The sequence below is a fragment of the Giraffa tippelskirchi genome, chromosome 12 (genome assembly GCF_054371585.1).
Source record: "Giraffa tippelskirchi isolate mGirTip1 chromosome 12, T2T-mGirTip1v1.2.pri, whole genome shotgun sequence".
Lineage (NCBI taxonomy): Eukaryota > Metazoa > Chordata > Mammalia > Artiodactyla > Giraffidae > Giraffa > Giraffa tippelskirchi.
Genome location: NC_137286.1, coordinates 80,523,490 through 80,531,596, shown reverse-complemented (window position 1 = coordinate 80,531,596; position 8,107 = coordinate 80,523,490). Strand labels below are relative to the sequence as shown.

The 8,107-nt window shown below is 37.2% G+C and overlaps 1 non-coding gene across 1 annotated transcript; it reads left to right on the top strand.

Moving 5' to 3' along the window:
* The first annotated feature begins 7,249 nt into the window (after nucleotides 1-7,249).
* LOC145530729 (small nucleolar RNA SNORA25) lies at nucleotides 7,250-7,375 on the top strand. The gene has a single exon (XR_014072032.1). It is a non-coding gene; the product is annotated as a small nucleolar RNA SNORA25 (small nucleolar RNA).
* Nucleotides 7,376-8,107: the final 732 nt, after the last annotated feature.

Sequence of the window (8,107 nt, the reverse complement as noted above, 5' to 3'; positions counted from 1 at the left end):
TGGGGCTCCTGGCAAAGAGATGGACTTTGTGAGTCCACCTACTCTCATGTTCATGGGCCTGCGTGCATCCCTGCAGGCTTTGCTTCTGGACATGATGGAGCCTCCTGCATGGCTTCTCTCACACGCAGAGCCTCAGCACCCCTCCTTTTAGACCTGTCTGACATTGACCTCTTCACAATGAGAAACGAGGAGATAATTGCCATGCCACAAGAATATTCATGGAGAATTCATTTAGCTGAAGCATTAAGTTACTCAAATGAAGCTCCAGGATCATATGAGGATATTAGAAGTGACTGCCAAGGTTTAGAAATTTCCAGTTGGTCAGATGTCAGTTAACACAAAGTAGCAGGTTCAATGAACTTGCACAATGCCTTGAAATCACTCTATGCAAGGCCGCAGCAGGAGACCCTTCACTCTCTTTTAGCCATATTCTCAATCAGCAGGTACTATCATCAGAGCACTGCCAGTAAATTCCCCATCTTCTCCCTCTCTCCCTCCCTCTCTTCCTTCCTTCCTCTCTTTCTTTTTTCCTTCCAATCCCTGCAAATACTTGCTCATAATTCTTCAATAACCTCTGGGAAAGTTGTTCTCTGTTTAATTCCACAATATTATCTATAAACTGCTTTCTATTACATTATAATTCACGGTCATATGACCTTCTGTTTATATCTTGAAAAAATAAATTAGAGTCTTTGTATTTTTTATTGTCTGTCTTGAAGAGTTTTACCCCAGAATTTTGTTTGGTTGACAATGTTTTATAATTTACAACTCAATTTAAATTTCACCTTTTCACAGAAGCCTAATTTTTTCCCCAGCTTTATTGAAACATAATTAACACAAAGGCCTTATGTGACTGTTCACTGGAGGCAAGTTCATAAAATCAGAACATAAAAATAGTGAAAGTGTGTAATTTATCATGTTCTCTATCATAAACCAATGCCTCTGACTGTGGCTGGCACATATATATATGTATATATATATGCTTCCCTGATGGCTCAGATGGTAAAGAATCTTCCTGTAATGCAGAAGACCCGGGTTCAGTCCCTAGGTCAGGAATATATCCTGGAGAAGGAAATGGCTACCCACCTCAATATTCTTGCCTGAGAAATCCCATGGACAGAGGAGCCTGGTGGGCTATAGTATATCGGGTCACAAACAGTCGAATGCAAATGAGTGACTAACATACACACACATACACACACACAGACACACATTTGTTGTAGTTATTCAATGATTATTTATTACATAAATGGATATTTTGCTGCCAGGTTTTGGTAGCACTGAAAATACATTGGTGAAAAATTCAGAGGTAAAGCTTGCAGCTGAATAATATATATGTGTGTGTGTTTGTGTGTATAAGTGTGTGTGTGTGTGTGTGTATGTGTGCGTGTGTGCACGCTCATGCTTGTGCTCAGTTGCTGAGTCATGTCTGACTCTTTGTGACCCCATGGACCGTAGCCCTTCATGCTCCTCCATCCATGGAATTTCCCAGGCCAGAGTACTGGAGTGGGGTGCCATTGCCTTCTCCAGGATATGTATATATACACAAATACACACACACACACACACATATATATATATCAGATTATGCTTATATACAAAAATAATCAATATAATAAAACAAATAGAATGATAATAACAAATTTTGAGAGAGTATAGAGATAGAAGTCAGACTGAAATGAGTAGAGGAGTGAAGGTAGGAAAGTAGAGGGTACATTAAACTACTCTTTTCCAAAGTTTGGCCTTGAAGGAAGGTGAGGAATGTAGAGGGTTGAGGAAATTAGAAACTGGGATAGTAATGCTGTTTTCTTAGACTTGTACTTAGCATCCTTTATTTTTCAAACAATAAATTATAATTATTTTTTAAATTATTATTTATAATTATTGTTTTCGTAGAAGTGTTATAGCTCAGTCGTGTGCAACTCTTTGTGAGCCAATGGACTGAGACCTGCCGGGCTCCAGTGTCCATGGAATTCTTGAGACAAGAATACTGGTGTGGGTTTCCATTTTCTTTTCCAGGGAAGAAATGGACAGAAAACTTAAAGAAATATTTCTCCAAAGGAGACATTTAGATAGCCAGCAAGCACATGAAAAATGCTCAACATCACTTAATATTAGAACAATCCAAATCAAAACTACAATGAAGTGTCACCTCACACCAGAGTGGCCATCTTAAAAATATCTACAAATGATAAACGATAAAAAGGGTGTGAAGAAAGGAATACCTCACTAGACTGTTGATAGGAATGTACATTAGTACTCTCTAGAGAACAGTTTGAAGTTTCCTTAAAAAACTAAAAATGGAATTACCATATAATCCAGCAATTCCATTCTTAGGCAAATATCTAGGAAACATAAAAACTCTAATTTGAGAAGATGCATGCCCTGCAGTGTCCATAGCAGCACCGCTTACAACAGCCATGACAGGGAAGTGACCCAAATGTCCACAAGCAGATGAACCGATAATGAAGAGGTGCTATACGCACCATAGAATACTACTCAGCCATATAAAAGAATGCCGTTTGCAGAAACATGCAGAGGAGTAAAAATTACCATGCTAAGTGCAGAAAGTCAGACAGAGAAAGAGAGATATCATATGATATCACTTCTATGTGGAATCTAAAAAAAAAAAAAATGAAAACAAAAACAAACAAACATAAAAAGAACAGATAACAAATGAACTTATTTACAAAATAGACTCACAGGCATAGAAAACCAGCTTATGGTTACCAAAGAGGAAAGGGGATGGAGGACAAATTAGGAATTTGGCATTAACACATACACACTACTATATATAAAATAGAGAAACAACAGCACCTAATATGTAGCAGAGGGAACTATATTCAATATATTGTAATAATCTATAAAGGAAAAGAATTTGAAAAAATATATATATCTGTGCATGCTAAGTTGCTTCAGTCATATCCAACTCTCGGCAGTCCTATGGACCATAGCCCACCAATCTCCTCTGTCCATGAGATTCTCTAGGCAAGAATATTGGAGTGGGTTGCCGTGTTGAATCCACATCTCTTATGTGCCGTGTGTTGGCATGTGCATTCTTTACCATTAGCATCACATGGGAACCCCACCTGCATCTCTATCTATACCTGTATTTATGTAGCTGGATCACTTTTCTGTATACCGGAAACACTGTAAATCAATTGGACTTCATTAAAGGAAAAAATAGTTGGAAGAACAGAGAACTTTGACAATAGGGCCTTAAGCCATAGCTGCTGCTGCTGCTGCTAAGTCGCTTCGGTCGTGTCCGACTCTGTGCGACCCCATAGACGGCAGCCCACCAGGCTCCGCCATCCCTGAGGGACTTAAAAAAGATTCTTGAAAAGTAATCTCATGATTCTTCAGCTGATCAATATCACCATCAAGGACCTAATTATTATTAGGGCCTGATATTATTATCAATATCACCATCAAGGACCTAATTATTATTCCTATTTTTCTCCTTTACTATTCTTAATGCTTTGGCCTTTTGTTCTTTTGCAACTGCTAAGCATATGACTTCGAAAGATCTAAAATCATACACACTTTCAGGGCAGAAGGAAAAGGAAAAATCAGCACTCTATCATTTATAAGGAAGCAAATATTTTCTCAAGCCTAACATATACTTCCATGGAGATATTTGTGAGAATTTTGTCACACAATAATTCCTAATTATAAGTAAACCTAGACAAATAAGTGGCATTTCCAGCTTCTTGTTTATTGTGAAAATAAGCAAAGAAAAAAGTGCTGAATGCTAAGAAAATCTGCAACAGCCATGTAACAGAAAAATATTAGCAGAATGGGAAAATAACAGCTGGAAAAAATAGAAAATGAATATCTTAACTATAAAAGAACTTCTGTACAACATTGTAAATCAGCTATTCAGTTCAGTACAGTTCAGTCGCTCAGTCGTGTCCGACTCTTTGTGACCCATGGACTGCAGCACTCCAGGCCTCCCTGTTCATCACCAACTCCGGGAGTTTACTCAAACTCATGTCCATTGAGTCAGTGATGCCATCCAACCATCTCATCCTCTGTCATCTCCTTCTTCTCCTGCCCTCAATCTTCCCCAGAATCAGGGTCTTTTCAAATGAGTCAACTCTTTGCATCAGGTAGCCAAAGTATGTAAGTTTCAGCTTCAACATCAGTCCTTCCAATGAATATTCAGGACTGATTTCCCTTAGTCTGGACTGGTTGGATCTCCTTGCAGTCCAAGGGACTCTCAAGAGTCTTCTCCAACACCACAGTTCAAGAGCATCAATTCTTTGGTGCTCAGGTTTCTTTATAGTCCAACTCTCACATCCATACATGACCACTGGAAAAACCATAGCCTTGACTAGACGGACCTTTATTGACAAAGTAATCCTCTGCTTTTTAATATGCTATCTAGGTTTCTCATAACTTTTCTTCCAAGGAGCAAGCATCTTTTAATTTCATGGCTGCAGTCACCATCTGCGGTGATTTTGGAGCCCCCCAAAATAAAGTCTGTCACTGTTTCCACTGTTTCCCCATCTATTCGCCATGAAGAGATGGGGCCAGATGCCATGATGTTAGCTTTCTGAATGTTGAGGTTTAAGCCAGCTTTTTCACTCTCCTCTTTCACTTTCATCAAGAGGCTCTTTTGTTCTTCGCTTTCTGCCATAAGGGTGGTGTCATCTGCATATCTGAGGTTATTGATATTTCTCCCAGCAATCTTGTTTCCTGCTTGTGCTTCATCCAGCCCAGCGTTTCTCATGATGTACTCTGCATATAAGTTAAATAAGCAGGGTGACAATATACAGCCTTAACATACTCCTTTCCCTATTTGGAACCAGTCTGTTGTTCCATGTCTAGTTCTAACTGTTGCTTCCTGACCTATAGTTAGTAAAATAAATTTTAAAAGGAACTTCTGAAACACTTTTTCCTATTGGAAAAAAGGATAAAATTTCTCAAAAAGACTTGTATGTGGAATTCTAGTCAATATGTTTCACATACATAACATATTATTCAAAAATTGGTATTATTTTGGAAATTCATAAAAATTTTGAGGGCAGTCACTTAATTACAGTAGCCGAACAACTTCACGTTCAAAATGATCAGTCTTTTTGAACAGTGATCAGTCTTTTTCAACCACTACACCTTCTGAACTCTTAGATTTGGGTCAGGATCTTTATTTCCTTCACTTTCTAGATTTTATACTTCATGTTTTATATGTTCCTTGAATTATTTCATGCTTATTCATTGTTTTCTCATCAGTGATATTGATTCCTTGTGTAAGTTCTTTTATCTTTTATGACTAAAATTTTCTTTCATGCTCCCAAGACTTTATTAATCTGTCAGCAACTGAAGAAGTGATTGATTTAATTAATGAGCAATTTTGACATGATACAGCATATTTTAATTTATTTATATGGGAGAAATGGAGTTTGAAAAGCATGTTTCCATTATCCAAAGAAACATGAAATAATGATACAAAATCCAAGAAATACACATATGGTATTTTGCATATTACATTACCTGACAGATGGTATGTTATAAATAATTTTGGACTTGCTACCAAAATGTATATGTGTATGTGTGTGTACTCAGTCATGTCTGATTCTTTGCGACCCTATAGACTGTAGCTCTTCAGGATCCTTTGTCCATGAAATTTTCCAGATAACAATACTGGATCTGGTTGCCATTTCCTACTCCAGGGGATCTTCTGGACCCAGGGATATAACTCACGTCTCTAGAGTGTCATGCATTGGAAGGTACATTTTTTAATACTAGCACCGCCTGCTACCAGAATACCAGCACACAGTTCTGTATTTCTGGGTCAACTATCAAAAGAAAGGGACCTCAAAGACCACTGCCTGCTTTATGAATTTTTCTGCATATAATGCCCACATAAATTGGGCGCCAGTTTGTGAAATGTCCTATAAGATCGATTTTTATCTCACTGATGTGATCTCATTAGGTTTTCTTTGGCTGCAGTTAGATAAATTGCTTAGACATATTTTAACATACCTGCTGGTACACTGGTAAACTAGCTCTCTAAAAAGAAAACAAAAATTTTGATTGGCTTTATTTGCCATTTTCTGTGGTATAAAACTTCCAGACATAATCAAACTATGAGTAATTTAACAGTGAGCTTCCCAAAGTCCTGACTATTTGAGAAGTAGCTCATGGATGGAGGAAACCGGTGGGCTACACTTGGTGGGGCCACAAAGAGGAGGACACGACTGAGCAGCTGGCATCTTCAGTTTCACTCTTCTCCAGTCAGTGCTTGCCAGAGGCAACTCAGAGGCAGTTGAAGTTCATTAACGCATATGGTCACTTAGACTCCACAAGTTCTCCAGGCAACAAGTTGATAAAACTATTCATTTGTAAACATGTCCTTTGTTGTTTAATCGCTAAGTCATGTCTGACTCTTTTGCAACCCCATGGACTATAGTCCAGGCTCCTCTGTCCATGAGATTTTACACGCAAGAATACTGGAGTGGGTTGCCATTTCCTTCTCCGGCGGACCTTTCTGACTCAGAGATCCAACCTGTCTCCTGCATTGGCAGGAGATTCTTTGCCATTGAGCCCCCAGAGAAGTCCATGTACTACTTTCAGAAAAAAATGAACTCCTTAGAGACTAGGGTCACAGACATAGAGTGTATGTGGGTTCAGAAGGTGGACCCAGAGCTACAGGAGATTATTTCTAGACCTTGAAACATACTGGAATTCTCTTCTGGATTTTAAAATGTCTGAGAGATGCTAATCACATATTTCTTCTACTTTCTCTTTTTTGTAATGGGAAGTATACAACTGCTGGGTTGTGCCTGCTTCATCACTGTATTTTGAAAGTAACCGATTTGTTTTTTAGATTCACAAGTATATAGATTAAAAAGGAAATTTGATACAGGAAGGATCTTAACTGAAATCTCATCCACACATGATTTAAATAATATTTGGAATTTTTAAGATGATAATACTTCGATGATATTTTGACTTTTAGTTGATGTAATATAGCACATTTAGGTAATTACCTGGTTTTATGAATTATTCTAAAGGGGCAGTAATAAAGACAATGTGGCTTTGGTGTCAAATAAATAGGTCATTGACACAACCACAGAAATAGACCTACATATATAAGGACAACAAATTTTTGGCAAAGGTGCAAAGGCAATGCATAGGATATGAATGCAATTTTCTACATATGATTCTGGATCAATTGGATATTTTTATATGAAAATTAAACTTTAACCCACACTGTACACTATATTAAAAAAAAAAACAAGACTCTAGGTCATTTCGGAGAGGGCTGATGGAACCAAATCCCAGAGCTCTTAACACTGTGACCAAAGATAGAGTTCTCCATTGGATATAGTAGTCACTTGATGGTGTTATGTTTCCTGATGGAGATACAAGTCATTATTTCCATGATTGATGATGTGGGGATGTAAAAATAAATGTAAATGCTTTCCAAGTTAAAAAAAAAAAAGACTCATATGTATCACCGACCAAAATACATCACAGATTAAAATGTAAAATATAAATTTTAAATCTTCTAAAATAAGACATAGGAAAACACAATCTTTTGACTTAAAATATGTGAAGATTTTTTAAATACAAACCAAAAATAAGATCCTGAAAAGTACAAATTGATAAATTGAGCCTCAACAAAATTAAACACTTCTGCTCATGAAAGACACTATTAAGAGAATGATAAAACAAACCACAGATTGGCAAGAAATATTTGAAACTCTTACATTTGATAGAAAATTTCATCCAGAGTGTTTAACTTCTCTCAAAACTCAGTAAAAAATCTGAAAACTCAATTAAAAATATAAAAACAAGTTGAAAAGATATTTCACTAAAAAGATACAGAGATGTCTAGAAAGCACATAAAACAGTATTCAACATCACCAGTGACTGTGAGTACATTAAATAATCCACACTAAATTTCTAACACACAGCTATTAGAATGACTAAAATTAAAAGCAGTAACCATACAATATGTTGGAAAGGACTTGGAGAAACTAGATCTCTTATAAACTGCTGGCATAAGTACATGATGGTGGTAGTGTCTGACTAAGTGGTATCTGACTCTTGCAACCCCATGGACTGTAGCAGACCAGGCTCCTCTGTCCTGGCAAGAATA